Below are 21177 nucleotides of genomic sequence, written 5' to 3'. Positions count from 1 at the left end.
CTCTCACAAATAAATAAATAAATGTTTAAAAAAATTAAAATGAAACATAAATGGTTTTAAATATGTACTTAAAAGTCCTCAAGGGAGCACATTAAATTGCTAAAAGTTATTATCACTGGGATTTTAGTTGGAGAGGATGGCCAACGAGGACTTTCTCCAAAATTATTTCTCCTAAGTGATGAAAATGAAACTAAACACAAAACATCAATTTTAAATTTAAAAATCACAGCACTACTCCTCTCTTTCCCTCCAAAAGCAATCACTGTTGGGTATACAAGAACAAATAAAACAGTATAAATAAAACCTTAGCAACAAGAGCCCCTTTGTAAATAACATCAAAATGAATGCTGATTACAGGTATGCAATTTCAGTCTGTGGCACAGAAGACTTCAGAAACAGGAAATAAGGAAGGAAGAAAAACAATCTTTTTTCCAATCAACTGACCTTAGGATTCTTAATTTCTCTGTATTTGAAAGTTACAATATTTATTCAGTTTCCATTTTTATTGAACTCCAGATATCTTACTGTTACTGCTTTGAGGACAAAAAGTAATTGCTACATCATATTCACATACACAGATATTTTTGCTTAGTGACAATTTCACATTCAATCCTTTTCATGTATAAACACATGGAGATTTAAACAGATGACTGAATTCTAGTGTAAAAGCCACAATGACTTTGAATACAGAAATACAAAAAGTATTTAGCGTTGACATACTAAGATTTTTTAAATAAGCCATCTCAATATCATTAACATTCAGCAATTTTAAACCAAAACAATTATCTGGATAAAGAGAAATTCTGCACATTTATTTTCTGTTGACTGATGGTTACTTTTAAGTTTCAAATTGGGTTAAGAAGGTTTTAAATCCTGTTTCAAATTAATTAAGTGAAGTAGCAAACTCAGATCAAAGAAGAATCTGAATTATTCTGGTCACAGTCATAAACAAAACAGTTGTTTTATTTCCATGTTTCTCTGTTAAGGTCTTTGTCCTTACCATGTTTGGTTTTCCTTTTCCTTCTAACATAAATTCCTTCCTATAAAAAAGTATACACAGAAACAGAAAGGCTCTACTCCTTTTAGTCTTCTATTTTTTTTTTAACAATCTGCTGTAGTTTTTGAATTTCATTCATTTTATGGTGTGCTGCTTTAACACCATGAAGTCTATAAGAAGTAAAAGATGGGTCAGGCCTTAGGCATCATGAAGTATATTTGAGGGAAAAAACTGTACAGATAAGAATAGTACAAACATATGAGTTGTACATACAAGTTTAATGGGAGTTGAGGGGTCTGAACTCTCATGAAGATTTTCATGGTTAATTTCTAAGTTCAAATTATTGGTTTCACTGACCCCAGATTTGACTTTTTTATTTATACTAAGCAGCTATAATATCAGGTCATATGTAATAAATGATGTGTCTCAAAGTCACATGTGTTCTAAACAAAATTATTGGAGAATGTAGGAAAGGTGAGTAATAAAAGGAAAGAAGGTGTCACCTGGAAAAGTCAGCTGTCTCTCAAAAGTCCTCAAAGATTGGCATTACCTTAGTAAATGTGTCAAGTTTTGAGTATTTCTCTTAAACTTGCACCCTTAGAAATATAATTCTGTTTGCTTGCTCAGATCTATTAGTATATAATACATAGCTACTGAGGTACTGTCTCCAGTACATCACCTATGAAAAGCCAAATTGCAATGAGAAGTTTGTTTAACAAGCACAGCACCAAACCTAGATGAGTTAGCTTTAAGATTAAAAAAGTTGATTGTGTAAAGATATCCCTTCTATATCTAGGTAGGTCACTGGAGGTGTTGGATAGGTGAATCATTCAATTGCCTGTCTATACTGAACTGAATGGAACTATCAACATTTGCCTTAGTGGTCTTCCTTTGTCCATGTTCTCCTAGCTGCCAACTATTTCCCCTTCTTCTTTAGCAATGTTAATACTCAGATTGGTTTTAATAAACTTTTTTAGGCTTGGGATCCATTTGGTTCCTTTAAAGCAATGTTTCATATCTTTATGTATTGTGTTGGCTTTAAGGTTTGACTCTCACAAGGCACTGTCACCTCCTTATACTCAATACTCAGGGTGCAACTCACTGCAACAAAATTCTATCATAATGCACATAAGAATTATTTTTCTCACAATGGGATGAGTCAAATATGTTCAACGCTCAAAATTTTAGCCTATAGGAAAATGTACCACAATATTTAACTATTTGCATATTTTTTCTTTAAGTAATTATATTATTTTATATTTCTGTATACCTACATAAAATTTGTTAAAGTCTCTGAAAAATGCTGATTTATAAAAAGGCAAAAGGTCAGACTCCTATGTGTGGAACCACATGTTTACAAGTCCTTCTTCTGGAGTTAATGTAGACTCCACTTAGCTTTTTCTTTTCTTTTAAGGAGAATTTAAGTCTTACTTCATAAGTGAAATTTTCCTCAACAGCCCTGTACTTAGGTGATGACTCCTCTTCTCTCTAGAGCTCTGTGTCATTAACTCCACTCATTTGGCATTTAGCCTATGCATGTGGCCTCCAAACCCATAACATTTTATTTGAATTTCTATTAGGCCAGTTTACCATTGATGAATTTGTTTCATAACATTAATGTACATGTTTTACTTCTTAGCCTATAAACTCCTCAAGAGAAAGGATTTTTAATTTGCATTAACAAACATTCAATTAATGTTTCCTGAGAGGGAATGAAAGGCTATCTCCTCAATAAGATTATAAACCTCCTGAGAGCAGGAAATATATTTTAGGATTCTTTAAAATCATAGAATTGAGTGCATAAAAGCTCAATAATATTTATTTTTTCTTAATGAGGATAATATTAATTACATATCCACAGGAACACAGACTCTAATTTTTTAAATTAAATTCAAAACATTTTTTCTTTTTTAAGAGAATAAACTCAGGCTAAATTTGTATAAATGTACTTTTCATTTTCCTATGTACAATGACAGTTTATACTTGCATCTCACTTCCTCATATCTGATTGCAGAAAATGAAGCACAATTTAAAATATACATAGTCTTTATATATACACACAAACATATATATAGTCTATATTCACATGGAAATAAAATTAATATCTATATTAATATGATTATTACCTCTTTCAAATTCCAGTATAAGAGAATTCATTTTATGGTGTTGATCCCAGACCTTTTAGTATACAAATGGCACCTGCCATAAGTATAAAAAACACCAAATAAGCAAGGTTCTGTATTAGTCGTTAGGGGACAACACAGACAGATTAAGCAGGCTCACACACTATGATTTAAGACACAAGAAAAATGTCAAATGTGCCTGAAATTCTCAGTATCAGCTGTCATTCCATATTTTACTGGGTTAAGAAATTATGTTGCTTAGATTAAACTTTTAAGTTTATTTTGAAGATTAGTATATGCCATGAATCCACTACTCTCTTTGGAGAACAGGAAAGTTTTAAGTAGCCTGGGGTGCTCAGAGCAGAGCATGCCAAAGAGAACCTGGATAAGAATCTGAATGGGAATGCAACAAAAGAAAAGGTGAAAAAAGGTGCAGAGATGTATTTGTTTTACTTCACGATTTTGCCAAGAGTCTGCCATACTTATTGCATAGTTGACTTGCCCACCACACCACCACAATGTTAATTTAACTAGCAGAAAAATTTGGTACCTCAAAACATTAATAAAAAATATACTATAACATCTGGAAAGATCTTGCTTTTATAAGTCTATGATATCTAAATCTTAACGACCAGAAAATCAATAATCGCTGGTAGGGCAGTACTTAACTTGTTTTCATAATTTTCCCTAACTAATGAAGCCAACCACTAAATTCTATTCACAACATTGTGAATGTAAGTTATTCTTTAGTTGTAAATGAAAGACTAAAGAAAGGACATAAAAGCACCAAGAGATATTTTAGTCACCTTCTACTCAATAAAAATATTTTTTCCTTAATACTAAAGAGATAGTTCTAAAACATAATTTTTGAAATGTAGTTTTGATTATAAAACAGTTTACCTAATAAATTAAGGAAAATATGTGAAATAATATAGCAGTTATTGGTCTTAGCTATTAAACCTCAGTGAGTGCTAATGCATTTCAGACTTCACACAGGAGATAGATATAGAGACTCTATTTGGGTCAATAACTTTATAATCCTTACTCTATGATATACTTTTCATTATCCTAGATACAAAAAATGAAGAAAATATTCTTTATTCAAGGCTTTAAAATGACAAAATTATAAGCAATAGCAAGAGGTCACTAAGTCAAATGATTCTACCTCAGTGAGGATTAACACCTAAGCCTTCTAAAGCAGGTAATTTTTCTAACCTATTTTTAGACAGGATAGAAAATGGAGATTTTTTTCCTTGGTAACTAGTGTTTACTTCAAGAACAAAAATCTTTTAAACTTTGTTTATAAGTAACTTCCTTACTATAATTAAGCACATTTCCTTTCATTCTGATCACTAGATAAAATGTAATTATACTGTTGTTTTTTATGAACAATAAAAAATAATTACATTGGGAGAAAGATGAACATTGCTTACCATGTTTCTTAACATGAAAACATTGCTTAATAAATATCTACAAGGCATTTTCTTTGGAAAAAGTATAGATTAGAGAGGGAAAACCAGTGAAATTAGGAAAGGCTATATTAAAGTTTTAAATTATTATAATTCACTTTACTACATAAATAAACTGGCACTTGCAAAATTGGCTTATATGTTCATTTCAATTTATAAATCCAAGATATTATTTTAAAATCATATCTCTTCCTAATTAGTAAAATATTCTTGTTTATTACAGAAAACATGAAAAAACGAAGAGCACAAAGAAGAAAAACTTATTTACAGTTTTAACACATTCAGAGAGCCGCTGCAAACATTATGATGTTTAAATACACAAAATCATAATATATATGAATTTTGTAAGTTTTTTAAAAGACTTTATTTATTATTGGAGAGATAGCACAAGCAGAGGGAGGAGCAGAGGGAGAGACAAAAGCAGACAACCTGCTGAGTCTAGAGCCTGAAGGGGGATTGATCCCAGGATCCTGAGATCATGGCCTGAGCCAAAGTCAGATGCTTAACAGACTGAGCCACCCAGGCGCCCCAGTAACCTTTTTTTTCACTTAGGAATTCATCATACATGCTTTCTGACATTTTCTCTAAAAGTCTTCTCCAACCTAATACTAATGGCAACACATCAATCTATCACAAGGACATACCTAATTAATTAACCAATATCATTTCCCATTATTTTGCTGATGTAAATACTATTGCTATGATATAGCCCCTACTCAAAATTTTGCTCAGTCTTCTGATTATTTTTTTCCTTTAAAAGTATTACTAGAAGTAAAATTTTTCTTTTTTTTTTAAAGATTTTATTTATTTATTTGAGAGAGAGAATGAGAGAGAGAGAGCATGAGAGGAGGGAGGGTCGGAGGGAGAAGCAGACTCCCTGCTGAGCAGGGAGCCTGATGCCGGACTCGATCCTGGGATTCCAGATCATGACCTGAGCCAGTCGCTTAACCAACTGAGCCACCCAGGTGCCCCGAAGTAAAATTTTTCTGACAGAAGAAATTAACACTTCCAGTACATGTTGCCAAGGCATCTTCTAAGAAGAATGAAACTACTTAATTGGTAGCTGTAAGTAAATAAATGGTAGCGCCACTTTCCCTTACCCTTGCCTCAGTACTGGTTATTATCAATCTTTTAATATTTAACAAGTTGATATTTGAAAAAATATATCTCAATTTTGTACTAATTTACTATTCCTATTTCTATTGCTATTGAGTCTATTTGCAAATTTTTTGAGAACTGCTTTTTCTCTTTATTCTTCCACAAGGACATTGACAATGTGCTTTGTAAACTTCCTCTCTCAAGTCTCAAGTCTAAGGGATTTGATTTGAAGATTGTTTATAAAGTGCTTTATGTACTAAAAATATCAACCCTTGATAGCACATATGTTGTAAATCTTTTTCCAAGTTTGTCATTTGAGTTTTAATTTTATTTATTCTATTTTTAATAATTTCCCCCTTGAACCTCAGGTAACTCAGCTTCAAACAGATTCTCTCTCTTCTAGCTTTCCTTTCTCCACCTTCTCATTGAGACCTACCTCCTGTGCTCTCAGGACTTTGTATTTTATTATGGTACTTGCTTGTCCATTCTCACCATCGGACTATGATCTCCACGAAGACAAGAATGTGCCTTTCTTAATATTATAGTACATAATCTCTAGCAGATGTTTAATAAATATATACCAGATGAATTAAAGAATATGTCTTCACTCTAGTGCTCTGGTATTCAAGTTTCCAGAGGAAAAAACTTCTTAATGACAAAAATATTGCTTGAAAAATATCATATTTAGTGATTGCATAACATCTCCAGTCTCAAACCACAATATCTTCGACCTTGAATCATTCTGATGTATACTTAGAAATGTAGGAAGTTCTTTAGTTTTTCTAATCAAAAAGAAAATTAACATTAAGTAAAATACTGATTCTTTTTTTAATTAAAAAATAACCCGACATTCAATACTGTATTAGTTTCAGGTATACAACATAGTGATTTGATATTTGTATAGATCACAAAATGGTCACCACAACAAGTCTAGTTATTTTAAGCTTCCTGATTATACCTTTTATAACTTGACTATATTGAGTAAATTCCTGATAAGGTAATTGAAAAAGTTCTTGATAAGTTTTGGGTAAATGTAATTGGAATCTTGGATCATAATTATCAGGATATAAAAGAAAGGTGAAAATTCATTTTTGTGTAGTAGTTAAAAGCACAGTTAAGTCAAAGGCTCAAGCTCAAATACCAACCTCACCACTTATTAGTGTGTAATATTGGACAAATTATTTAATCTCTCTAAACTTTAATTTCTTTATCCGTACAATGGGATTAGTCATGCTATATACCTCACAGAATGATAGAGAGGATTATATGAGATGACATATGTAATGCACTTAACACAGAATCTAGAACATGGTAAGCATTCGATAATGGTAGTTGTTATTAGTTATTATTAGTAGTAGTAGTTTTTAACTGATCTGTGTCTTTAAAGAATCATTAACCATAAATGAATATATAAATCCCTGCTGGTAATCACCATGGATCTAACAAAATTGACTTTCCCAGGTGATAAGCTCAGTTGCAAGTCAATGCCTGCAATTGTTTCTCTGTGGAGTCCATGTGTTGCTTACCCTCTCTCCTTATAGCATCTTAACATGTATAGCATATGACTCCTTAACTGGCCCCTTTTTGGAACTCATAATCAGCAATTCTGGAAGATGACTACCTGTTTCTATTATCCTCTCCCCAGCACCCTGAATGATTATGTAAAAAACCTGTATTTTAGGTTATAGCATCCCAAGCCTTTGGCCTATATTTGTAAAAAACCACCACGCATGATGTAAGAACAAAGACACAGAAGAAACTTCATTTTATTTACTAACCTCTTCTGAGCATTTAATCCCTGCAATAAACCTATGAGATGGATATTATTTCTACATTTTACAGTTGAGAAAAACCAAGGCTCAGATAGATCAAGTATATTATCCAAGATCACACAGCTACCTAAGTGGCAAAATTCTTTCTCTTTCCTCTTATAAAACCCTATCCCCAAACATCATCTTCTCTCAAATCCTTATTCAAGCCCTTCAAGTATGGCCCTACTTTCTAGCTGTAGCTGGGAATATATCTTTCATTATTCTCTGCAGGGCACTTTTCCAGAAAATTTTCTGAAGGAGCAGAACTAAAAAAAGGAATATGGAGAACTCAAATAGACTGTAAGGAGGGGAAAAATGGATAATCACGATTCCCAAGCAGGAAAAAAAATGGCCACAATAGCCAAAAGGTAGAAACAATCCAAAAACCTATCAAAAGTGGATGGATAAACAAATTTCAATATATTCATATAATAGAAGATTATTCCACCTTATAAAGGAATAGAATTCTGATACATGTTTTAACATTGGTGAACCTTGCAAACATGCTAAATAAAATAAGCCAAACACAAAAGAAAAAACACTGTGATTCCACTTCTATGAGGAACCTAGAGTCATAAAATTTATAGAAAAAGAAAGTAGAAGAGTGATTACCAAAGATTGTGGGGGAAAGAAAAATGGGGAATTAATGTTCAATGGCTACAGAATTTCAGAATGCGATTATGGAAAAGTTCTAAAGATGAACAGTGGCAATGGTTACATAACAATGTGATTGTACTTTTTCGCAACGGGTTTGCCGCCAGAACACAGGTGTCGTGAAAACCACCGCTCAACCTAAACCAAAATGGGAAAGGAAAAGACTCACATCAACATCGTCGTCATTGGACACGTAGATTCGGGCAAGTCTACCACTACTGGTCATCTGATCTACAAATGTGGTGGGATCGACAAAAAAACTATCGAAAAATTTGAGAAGGAGGCTGCTGAGATGGGAAAGGGCTCCTTCAAGTATGCCTGGGTCTTGGATAAACTGAAAGCTGAACGTGAACGTGGTATCACCATTGATATCTCCCTGTGAAAATTCGAGACCAGCAAGTATTACGTGACCATCATTGATGCCCCAGGACACAGAGACTTTATCAAAAACATGATTACAGGCACATCTCAGGCTGACTGTGCTGTCCTGATTGTTGCTGCTGGTGTTGGTGAATGTGAAGCCGGTATCTCCAAGAATGGGCAGACCCGTGAGCATGCCCTTCTGGCTTACACACTGCGTGTAAAACAACTAATTGTTGGTGTTAACAAGATGGATTCCACTGAGCCACCCTACAGCCAGAAGAGATACGAGGAAATCATTAAGGAAGTCAGCACCTACATTAAGAAAATTGGCTACAACCCCGACAGAGTAGCATTTGTGCCAATTTCTGGTTGGAACGGTGACAACATGCTGGAGCCAAGTGCTAACATGCCTTGGTTCAAGGGATGGAAAGTCACCCGTAAAGATGGGAGTGCCAGTGGAACCACACTGCTTGAAGCTCTGGATTGCATCCTGCCACCAACTCGTCCAACTGACAAGCCCTTGCGTCTGCCTCTCCAGGACGTCTACAAAATTGGTGGTATTGGTACTGTCCCTGTAGGCCGAGTCGAGACTGGTGTTCTTAAACCTGGGATGGGGGTCACCTTTGCTCCAGTCAATGTTACAACTGAAGTAAAGTCTGTTGAAATGCACCATGAAGCTTTGAGTGAGGCTCTTCCTGGGGACAATGTGGGCTTCAGTGTCAAGAACGTATCTGTCAAAGATGTTCATCGTGGCAATGTGGCTGGAGACAGCAAAAATGACCCACCAATGGAAGCAGCTGGCTTCACGGCTCAGGTGTTTATCCTGAACCATCCAGGCCAAATCAGTGCTGGATATGCACCTGTGCTGGATTGTCACATGGCTCACATTGCTTGCAAGTTTGCTGAGCTGAAGGAGAAAATAGATCGTCGATCTGGAAAAAAGCTGGAAGATGGTCCCAAGTTCTTGAAAAATGGTGATGCTGCCATTGTTGATATGGTTCCTGGCAAGCCTATGTGTGTTGAGAGCTTCTCTGACTATCCTCCTCTGGGCCGTTTTGCTGTCCGTGACATGAGACAGACGGTTTCTGTGGGTGTCATCAAAGCAGTGGACAAGAAGGCAGCTGGAGCTGGCAAGGTCACCAAGTCTGCCCAGAAAGCTCGGAAGGCTAAATGAATATTATCCCCAATACCTGCCACCCCAGTCTTAATCAGTGGTGGAAGAATGGTCTCAGAACTGTTTGTGTCAATTGGCCATTTAAGTTTAATAGTAAAAGAATGGTAAAACCTTCAGAAGGAAAGGAGAATGTTTTGTGGACCATATTTTTTGTGTGTGTGTGTGGCAGTTTTAAGTTATTAGTTTTTAAAATCAGTACTTTTTAATGGAAACAACTTGACCAAAATTTGTCACAGAATTCTGAGACCCATTAAAACAAAAGTTTAATGACAAAAAAAAAAATGTGATTGTACTTAACACCACTGAGTTGTACACTCAAACAGGTTAAAACAATATATTTTATCCTTTTTATGAAGTATAGTTGACATACAATATTAGTTTCAGGTGTACAACATAATGATTTGACATTTATATATATTACAAAAAGATCACCACAATGTCTAGCTAGTGATCATCTGTCACTTTACATAGTTATTACAATATTACTGACTATATTCCCTATGCTGTACTTTACATCCCCATGACTTATTTGTTTCATACCTGGAACTTTGTACCTATTAATCCCTTTCACCTAGTCACTTATCTTTCAAGTCTCCTTCCTTCTAGCAGCTTCCAGTGCATTCTCTGTCTTTATGAGTCTGTTTCTGTTTAGTTTGTTCATCTGTTTTGGTTTTAGATTCAATATATAAGTGAAATCACACAATGTTTGTCTTTCTCTGACTTATTTCACTTAGTATAACACCTTCTAGGTCTGTCCATGTTGTCATAAATGGCAAGAATTCACCTTTTTTATGGTTGAGTAATATTGTATTGTGTGTGTATCATATTTTCTTTATCCATTCATCTACTGATGGACATTTGGTTGCTTCCATATCTTGGCTATTGTAAATAATGCTGCAGTGAACATATGGGTACATACTATCTTTCCAAATTAGTGTTTTTATTTTCCTCAGATAAATACCCAGAAGTGGAATTGCTAGATCATATGGTAGTTTTATTTTTAATTTTTTGAGGAACCTCCATACTATTTTCCATAATGGCTGCACCTATTTACATTCCCACCAACAAGTGCAGAAGGGTTCCCTTTTCTCCACACACTTGCGAACACTTGTTACACTTCTTCTCTTTTTGATAATAGCCATTCTGACTAGTGTGAGATTGTATGGTAAATCTTATCTTATGTAGATTTTACCACAATAAAAAAAATGGGGAAGTTTGGCAGTCTAAGATGGCTATGCAGTAAGATCCTGAAATTGCCTCCTCCCACAGACACAAAAAAATGTACAGCTACATATAGCAAATTCCCTCTAAAAAGACCTGAAAACTCCCTAAACAAGCTCCTCCATAACAAAGAATAAAAGGGCCACATTGAACCAGGTAGGAGAGGCAGAAACTCCACCCATGATCCTGCAACCAACAGTGGGAGAGATCTCACAAATACGGAATTTCTCCCTGATGAAGAGGTTTGTGGCCCACATCAGGTACCCCAACTGTTGGGACCTATATTGGGAAGATGAGCCCCCAAAACATCTGGTTTTGAAAACCCTTGGGGCTGTAGGGAATCGAGACTCCACTCTTAAGGGGCTCAACATGCAGACTCACTCATCCTGAGACCCAGTGCAGAAGCATTAGTTTGAATACTGCCTAGACCATTAGTGAAGGAGATTAATCTGCTAATGTTAAAGCATCTGCTGGAAGGGCAGGACCCTGTTGGAACTCTCTCTGGGGACAAAGATACTGGTGGATGTCATTTTGATGTTCTCCATTTACCCTATTAGCACTGGCACTAGCAGACATCATTTTTGCTCCATCTCTAACCTGCTAGCCCTAGTGTTCACAACTCACACCCACATGCCATTCCCTGCAGTGCTGCGTAAGCCAGCTGGGTGAGCACCCGATCTCTCCCTGTCAAGATATGCAACACACACAGAGGAGTGTGTCCCTTGAGTGTCTGGCTGTGGTGGCCAAAAGGATTGAATTTCTGGGCCCTATAAATCCAAAACAATTGCAGAAAGTTCTTGACAGGCTACCACCCCCAGGGCAATGCACAGACAGCAGACTGAAATATACTCTGAGTCTTCCTGTGTAAAAGGCATATCTACTTGACTTGGAGTTTCAGCCTGAGAGGCAGTCTTCAGGTTTACCACACATCACGAGGTTACAGCTCTCATGTGGACTAATTACAGTTCACTGGTACCTCCTAGAAAGGAGCTCATAAACTCATCAAGAGCCCAGATTTTGGGCAGAGCAAGATGGCGGAGGAGTAGAAGGCCTGGATTTCGTCTAGTCTCAGGAATTCAGCTGGATAAGGATCAAACCATTCTGAACACCTACAAACTCAACAGGAGATCGAAGAAAAGAATAGCAACAACTCTCTGAACAGAAAAGCCACCACTTTCTGGCAGGTAGGACGTGGGGAAAAGTGAATCCGAGGCGATATTCAGGAAGATATACAGGAGGGGAGGGGGCCTCTGTCAGCCGCTACTGGCAAGTGATAGAGCAGCGGGGCACAAAACCGGAACTTTTAAAAGTCGGCTCTGCTGAGGGATGTTGCTCAAGTGGCTAAGCAGGGAGTGGAACCCTCACGGGACAGTGTGGTCTCAGGACCCTCGGGGTCACAGAAAGACGGGGGGTGCCTGAGTGCAGCAGAGCTACCAGGTATCGGAGCAGGGAAGCCAGCTGCAGAGACGGAGCTGAGAACTGGGCTCTCAGCTCGGGGTTCCCATAAACCGTGATCCTCAGCACAGTCGGCAATTGCTCCTCCAGCAGGGACCCAACAAGTGGCAGATCCGGAGAGACTCCCCTTCCTCCCCCGGGAGGAGCGGCACGGGAGCACACCACAGGGAACTGCTGGGTTTGGAGACTCCACACAGGGTCATGTGCCAGGGATAGAAACGCTCAGTCACAGGCCAGGTGAGCACGGAGTGCGGCCAGAGACTGGGGAGATGGGAGTGATTGACTGCTTTTCTCTGGGGGCGCACTGAGGAGCGGGGCCCCGAGTTCTCGGCTCCTCCACGGCGGAGATTGGGAAGCCGCCATTTTCACTCTCGTTCTCCAAAGCTGTACCGAGAGTTTGCAGAGAACAAAAGCTCCCAAGAGCAAACCCGAGCAGATTACTTAGCCTGAACCGGCAAGGGCGGGGCAATTCCACCTCTGGCAAAGACTTTTGGGAACCACGGCAACAGGCCAGTCCCCCAAAAGATCAGCAAGAACAGCCAGACAAGACCAAGTTGACCGATCACTGAGAATGGCAGAACTCCAGAGCTAGGGGAATACTGCACATAGAATCCATGACTTTTTTACCATGATTCTTTAGTCTTTCAAAGTTAATTTTTTTTAACTGTCTTTTTTATTTAATTTTTCTTTTTCCCTTTTTCAACCAACATCTTATCAATCCCTTCTTTAAAAAACATTTTTATTTTTCATTTTTAGAGTCATAGTCTATCCCTTCATAGTAGTTACCCTTGTTTTTGGCATATATATATATAAGTTGTTCTCTCTTTAAAATTTTGAGATACAGTTTCTTATAACAGATCAAAATATACCCTAAATCACTAGTGTATGGCTTTGTTCTAGTCTCCTCCTGATCACATTCTCTCCTTTTTTTTCCTTTTTTTTTAAATCCTCTTCTTTCTTTTTTCAAACAATTCTTATCTTATCAATTCGTTTTATAAAATTTTTTATAATTTTCATCTTTACACTCATATTCCATCCCTTCATCGTATCAACCCTTATTTTTGTACATATATAAGTTTTTCTTTCTTTAAAATTTTGGGAAGCACTTTCTTATAAAAGACCAAAATACACCCAAAATCTAGGGTGTGGCACTGATCTATCCACCAGCCTGATCATATTTGATCATATTCTGGTTTTTTGTTTTGATCTGTTTTTGTTGTTTTTATCTTTTTCTTTTTTTTTTTTTCTTTTTCTTTTTTCTTCCTTTCCCTTTCTTTTCCCTTGGCTTCAGGTCTTTTCTGATTTGTTTAGAGTATATTTTCTGGGGACGATGTTACCCTGTTAGCATTTTGTTCTCTCATTCATCTATTCTCCTCTGGACAAAATGACAAGATAGAAAAAATCACCTCAACAAAAAGAACAAGAGGTAGTACCGAATGCCAGGGACCTACTCAATATGTACATTAGTACGTTGTCGGACCTAGGGTTCAAAATCATGATTTTAAGGATACTAGCTGGGCTTGAAAAAGCATGGAAGTTATTAGAGAAACCCTTTATGGAGAAAAAAAAGAACTAAAATCTAACCAAGTCGAAATCAAAAAGGCTATTAATGAGGTGCAATCAAAAATGGGGGCGCTAGCTGCTAGGATAAATGAGGCAGAAGAGAGAATCAGTGATATAGAAGACCCAATGATGGAAAATAAAGAAGCTGAGAAAAAGAGAGATAAACACTACTGGATCACGAGGGCAGAATTCGAGAGATAAGTGATACCATAAAACGAAACAACATTAGAATAATTGGGATCCCAGAAGAAGAAGAAAGACAGAGAGGGGCAGAAGGTATATTGGAGCAAATTATAGCAGAGAACTTCCCTAATTTGGGGAAGGAAACACGCATCAAAATCCAGGAGGCACAGAAAACTCCTCTCAAAATCAATAAAAATAGTTAAACACCCCGACATCTAATATTAAAACTTAAGAGTCTCAGAGACAAAGAGAAAATCCTGAAAGCAGCTCAGGAGAAGAGATATGGATTGGCAACAGACCTATCCACAGAGACCTGGCAGGTCAGAAAGGACTGGCATGATATATTCAGAGCACTAAATGAGAAAAATATGCAGCCAAGAATACTATATCCAGCTAGGCTGTCATTGAAAAGAGAAGGAGAGATAAAAAGCTTCCAGGACAAACAAAAACTAAAGGAATTTGCAAACACGAAACCAGGCCTAGAAGAAATACTGAAAGAGGTCCTCAAAGCAAAGAGAGAGCCTAAAAGTAACATAGACCAGAAAGGAACACAGACAATATACAGTAACAGTCACCTTACAGGCAATACAATGGCACTAAATTCATATCTTTCAATAGTTACCCTGAATGTAAATGGGCTAAATGCCCCAATCAAAAGACACAGGCTATCAGATCAGATTAAAAAACAAGACCCATCAATATGCTGTCTGCAAGAGACTCATTTTAGACCCAAAGACACCTACAGATTGAAAGTGAGGGGGTGGAAAACCATTTACCATGCTAATGGACACCAAAAGAAACCTGGGGTGGCAATCCTTATATCAGACATTAGATTTTAAACCAAAGACTGTAATAACAGATGACGAAGGACACTATATCCTACTTAAATGTTCTATCCAACAAGAAGATCTAACAATTGTAAATATCTATGCCCCTAACATGGAGGCAGCCAATTATATAAGGCAATTAATAACAAAAGCAAAGAAATACATTGACAACAATACAATAATAGTGGGGGATGTTAACACCACCCTGACTGAAATGGACAGATCATCTAAGCAAAAGATCAACAAGAAAATAAAGACTTTAAATGACACACTGGACCAAATGGACTTCACAGACATATTCAGAACATTCCATCCCAAAGCAACAGAATACACATGCTTCTCTAGTGCACATGGAATATTCTCCAGAATAGATCACATCCTAGGTCACAAATCAGGTCTCAACCGATACCAAAAGATTGGGATTATTCCCTACATATTTTCAGACTACAATGCTTTGAAACTAGAACTCAATCGCAAGAGGAAAGTCAGAAAAAACTCAAGTACCGGAGGCTAAAGAGCATCCTACTAAAGAATGAATGGGTCAACCAGGAAATTAAAGAAGAATTTAAAAATTCATGGAAACCAATGAAAATGAAAACACAACTGTTCAAAATCTTTGGGATGCAGCAAAGGCAGTCCTAAGAGTAAAGTATATAGCAATATAAACCTTTCTCAAGAAACAAGAAAGGTCTCAAATACACAACCTAACCCTACACCTAAAGGAGCTAGAGAAAAAACAGGAAATAAAGCCTAAACCCAGCAGGAGAAGAGAAATAATAAAGCTCAGAGCAGAAATCAATAAAATAGAAAGCAAAAGAACAGTAGAACAGATCAATGAAACTAGGAGCTGGTTCTTTGAAAGAATTAATAAGATTGATAAACCCCTGGCCTGACTTATCCAAAAGAAAAGAGAAATGACCCAAATCAACAAAATCATGAATGAAAGAGGAGAGATCACAACCAACACCAAAGACATACAAACAATTATAAGAACATATTATGCCAGCAAATTAGATAACCTGGAAGAAATGGATGCATTCCTACAGATGTATCAACTACCAAAACTGAACCAGGAAGAAATAGAAAACCTGAACAGCCCTATAACCACTAAGGAAATTGAAGCAGTCATCAAAAATCTACCAACAAACAAAAGCCCAGCGCCAGATGGCTTCCCAGGGGAATTCCACCAAACATTTCAAGAAGAATTAATACCTGTTCTTCTGAAACTGTTCCAAAAAATAGAAATGGAAGGAAAACTTCCAAACTCGTTTTATAAGACCACCATTACCTTGATCCCAAAACCAGACAAAGACCCCATTAAAAAGGAGAATTACAGACCAATATCCTTGATGAACATGGATGCAAAAATTCTCACCAAAATACTAGCCAATAGGATCCAACAGTACATTAAAAGGATTATTCACCACGACCAAGTGGGATTTATCCCTGGGCTGCAAGGTTGGTTCAACATCCGCAAATCAATCCACATGATACAATACATTAACAAAAGAAAGGACAAGAATCATATGATCCTCTCAATAGATGCAGAAAAAGCATTTGACAAAGTACAGCATCCTTTCTTGGTCAAAACTCTTCAGAGTATAGGGATAGAGGGCACATACCTCAATATCATAAAAGCCACCTATGAAAAACCTACAGCGAATATCATTCTCAATGGGGAAAAACTGAGAGCTTTCCCCCTAAGGTCAGGAACACGGCAGGGATGTCCACTATCAACACTGCTATTCAATATAGTATTAGAAGTCTTAGCCACAGCAATCAAACAACAAAAAGAAACAAAAGGCATCCAAATTGGCAAAGAAGAAGTCACACTCTCACTGTTTGCAGATGATATGATACTCTACGTGGAAAACCCAAAAGACTCCACCCCAAAACTGCTAGAACTCATACAGGAATTCAGTAGAGTGGCAGGATATAAAATCAATGCACAGAAATCAGTGGCACTCCTATACACCAACAACAAGACAGAAGAAAAGAGAAATTAAGGAGTCAATCCCACTTACAACTGCACCCAAAAGCTTCAGATACCTAGGAATACATCTAACCAAAGAGGCAAAGCATCTGTACTCAGAAAAATATAAAATACTCATGAAAGAAATTGAGGAAGACACAAAGAAATGGAAAAAACGTTCCATGCTCATGGATTAGAAGAACAAATATTGTGAAGATGTCAAGGCTACCTCTAGAAATCTACACATCCAATGCAATCCCCATCAAAATACCATCAACTTTTTTTCAAAGAAATGGAACAAATAATCCTAAAATTTGTATGGAACCAGAAAAGACCCGGAATAGCCAGAGGAATGTTGAAAAAGAAAAGCAAAGCTGGCGGCATCACAATTCCAGACTTCCAGCTCTATTACAAAACTGTCATCATCAAGACAGTATGGTACTGGCACAAAAACAGACACACAGGTCAATGGAACAGAATAGAGAGCCCAGAAATCGACCCTCAACTCTATGGTCAACTAATCTTTGACAAAGCAGGAAAGAATGTCCAATGGAAAAAAGACAGTCTCTTCAACAAATGGTGTTGGGAAAATTGGACAGCCACATGCAGAAGAATGAAACTGGACCATTTCCTTACACCACACACAAAAATAGACTCAAAATGGTTGAAAGACCTCAATGTGAGACAGGAGTCCATCAACATCCTAAAGGAGAACACAGGCAGCAACCTCTTCGACCTCAGCCGCAGCAACTTCTTCCTAGAAACATCACCAAAGGCAAGGGAAGCAAGGGCAAAAATGAACTATTGGGACTTCATCAAGAGAAAAAGCTTTTGCACAGCAAAAGAAACAGTCAACAAAACCAAAAGACAACCGACAGAATGGGAGAAGATATTTGCAAATGACATATCAGATAAATGGCTAGTATCTAAAAATCTATAAAGAACTTATCAAACTCAACACCCAAAGAACAAATAATCCAATCAAGAAATGGGCAAAAGACATGAACAGACATTTTTCCAAAGACATCCAAATGGTCAACAGACACATGAAAAAGTGCTCAACATCACTCAGCATCAGGGAAATCCAAATCAAAACCTCAATGAGATACCACCTCACACCAGTCAGAATGGCTAAAATTGACAAGTCAGGAAACGACAGATGTTGGCGGGGATGCGGAGAAAGGGGAACCCTCCTACACTGTTGGTGGGAATGCAAGCTGGTGCAGCCACTCTGGAAAACAGTATGGAGATTCCTCAGAAAGTTGAAAATAGAGCTACCCTACAACCCAACAATTGCACTACTGGGTATTTACCCCAAAGATACAAATGTAGGGATCCGAAGGGGTACATGCATCCCAATGTTTATAGCAGCAATGTCCACAATAGCCAAACTGTGGAAAGACCTAAGATGTCCATCGACAGATGAATAGATATAATATATATATATTATATATATATATATAATGGAATGTTATGCAGCCATCAAAAGGAATGAGATCTTGTGATTTGCAAGGACTTGGATGGAACTGGAGGGTGTTATGCTGAGTGAAATAAGTCAATCAGAGAAAGACATGTATCATATGACCTCACTGATATGAGGAATTCTTAATCTCAGGAAACAAACTGAGGGTTGCTGGAGTGGTGGGGGGTGGGAGGGATGGGGTGGCTGGGTGATAGACATTGAGGAGGGTATGTGCTATGGTGAGCACTGTGAATTGTGCAAGACTGTTGATTCACAGATCTGTACCTCTAAAACAAATAATGCAATGTATGTTAAGAAAAAAAAAGAAGATAGCAGGAGGGGAAGAATGAAGGGGGGGAAATCGGAGGGGGAGACGAACCACGAGAGATGATGGACTCTGAAAAACAAACTGAGGGTTCTAGACAGGAGGGGGGTGGGAGGATGGGTTAGCCTGGTGATGGGTATTAAAGAGGGCACGTATTGAATGGAGCACTGGGTGTTATGCACAAAAAATGAATCATGGAACACTACATCAAAAACTAATGATGTAATGTATGGTGATTAACATAACAATAAAAAATTTAAAAAAAAAAGAGCCCAGATTTTGCAACAGTTGCTAAGGGGGCACCTCCAAACCACTTGGTCTGGAGGCCAGCAAGTTCTATGATTGTGATCCCATAGTACTATATATATTTGCATACTTTTAAAGCTGCTGCCTTAAGGTCTAGCTTCCAATGAGATCTCAACTGAGATCCCTCACTCTAGAAAATGCACAGGTCTTGTCATACCCTCAACAACTGGGACTTACCCAGAAAAATCAGGCTACTTAGACAATCACAAAGGTTTGAGAGATTACTAAGAGCTAAGGCAAGATTGAATGATAGTTTCATCTCCTATATAAAGACATTCCTGCAAGACTGGGAGAAATAGTCTTTTTGCCTAATACCTAGAAACAAACACAGAGTGTCAAACAAAATGAGGAGACAGAGGAACAGGTTGCAAATGAAAAAAACAAGATAAAACCTCTGAAACAAAAACCCTAATAGAAAAGATAAATAATGTATCTGATAAAGAGTTCAACATCTTGGTCATAAAGATGGTTACTAAACTTGGAAGAAGAATGAATATAACAAGGACTTCAACAAAGATAGAAAATATAAGAAAGTACCAAAGAGAAGTTGCAGAGCTGAAAAATAAAATAACTGGAACTGAAAAATACACTAGAGGGATTCTACAGCCAACTAGATGAAGCAGAAGACAGAGTTGGTGAGCTAAAAGACGGAAAAGTGGAACTCACCCAAATAGAGCTACAAAAAGTAAAAAGAATTCTTTAGCCAATGAAAATACTTTTTCAGGGACTTTTGGACAACATCAAGCAAATAACATTTGCATTATAGTGGTGCCAAAAGGGGAATAAAGAGGGATAAGGCAGAAAACTTATTTGAAGACAATGGCTGAAAACTTCCCTAACCTGGTAAAGAAAACAGGCATCCAGATCCAGGAAGCCCATAGAGTTACAAACAAGATGAACCCAAAGAGACCCACACCAAGATGCACTATAAGTAAAATATCAAAACTTTAGGATAAAGAGAGAATCTTTTAAAAGCAGCAGAAAAACCACTTGTTATGTATAAGGGAACCCCCATAAGATGATCAGCAGATTTCTCAGTAGAAATTTTGCAGACCAGAATAAAATGGCTTGAAAATGCTGGATGACCAAAACTCCTAATTAAGAATACTCTACCAGGCAAGGTTATCATTCAGAATTAAAGGAGAGATTTCCAGACAGACAATACTATAAAAGTTCATCAACACTAAACCAGCCTTACAAGAAATATTAAAGGAACTTCTTTAAACTGAAAAGGAAGGACACTAATTAGCAACAAGGAAAAATATTTTTAAAAATCTTACTGATAAAGGTAAAAATCTTACCAATAAAAACAATGGATTAGTCACCTGTCAGCTAGTATGAAGGTTAAAACATTAGTAAAATAACTATAACCACAATAATTAATTAAGGAATACACAAAATAAAAATATGTAAAATGTGACATCAAACATAAAACATCAAGAGGGTGTGGATAAAAATGTAGAGTTTACAATGCATTCAAACTTAACTTGCTATCAACTTAAAATAAATTGTTATATATAAAGCCTGTTATATATGAGCCCCATGGTAACCACAAACAAAAATCCATGGTAGATGCACAAAAGATAACAAGAAAAAAAAAAAATCTAAGCACAACACTACAGAAAGTCATCAAACCACAGGGGAAGAAACTAAAAGAAGAAGAAAGGAACAAAGAGGAACTACCATACAGACAAAAAAACAATTAACAAATGGTAATAACTACATACCTATCAATAATTACTTTAAATGTAAATGGACTTAATTTTCTAATCAAAAGACATAGAGTGGCTGAATGTATTTAAAAAACAGGACCCACCTATATGCTGCTTACACTACTGAAAGTGAAGAAATGGAAAATGTTGTTCCATGCAAATAGAAAGCAAAAGAAAACAGGGGTGCCTATAACAATATCAGACAAAATAGACAAATAGACTTTAATATAAAGACTGTAATGAAAGACAAAGATATGCACTACATAATGATAGAAAAGATCAATGAAACTGAGAGCTGATTCTTTGAAAAAATTTTTTAAATTAACAAACTTTTAGGTAGACTCACTAAGAAAAAGAGAGAGAAGTCTCAAATAAATAAAAGAGAAATTATAAATGATACCAAGGAAATGCAAAGAATCATAAAAGACTACTAGAAATAATTATACACCAATAAATTGGACA

The 21177-nt window shown here is 36.8% G+C and overlaps 1 protein-coding gene and 1 pseudogene across 1 annotated transcript in view; one reads left to right on the top strand and one right to left on the bottom strand.

The window, feature by feature from the left end:
• The window catches only part of SLC4A10 (solute carrier family 4 member 10), a 301324-nt gene that overhangs the window by 223204 nt on the left and 56943 nt on the right, over window positions 1-21177 (bottom strand). The window lies entirely within an intron of this gene.
• Window positions 8280-9689, top strand: LOC118356798 (annotated as a pseudogene).

This window comes from Zalophus californianus, chromosome 3, assembly GCF_009762305.2.
Source record: "Zalophus californianus isolate mZalCal1 chromosome 3, mZalCal1.pri.v2, whole genome shotgun sequence".
Classification (NCBI taxonomy): Eukaryota; Metazoa; Chordata; class Mammalia; order Carnivora; family Otariidae; genus Zalophus; species Zalophus californianus.
This window is presented reverse-complemented; position numbering and strand designations above follow the sequence as displayed.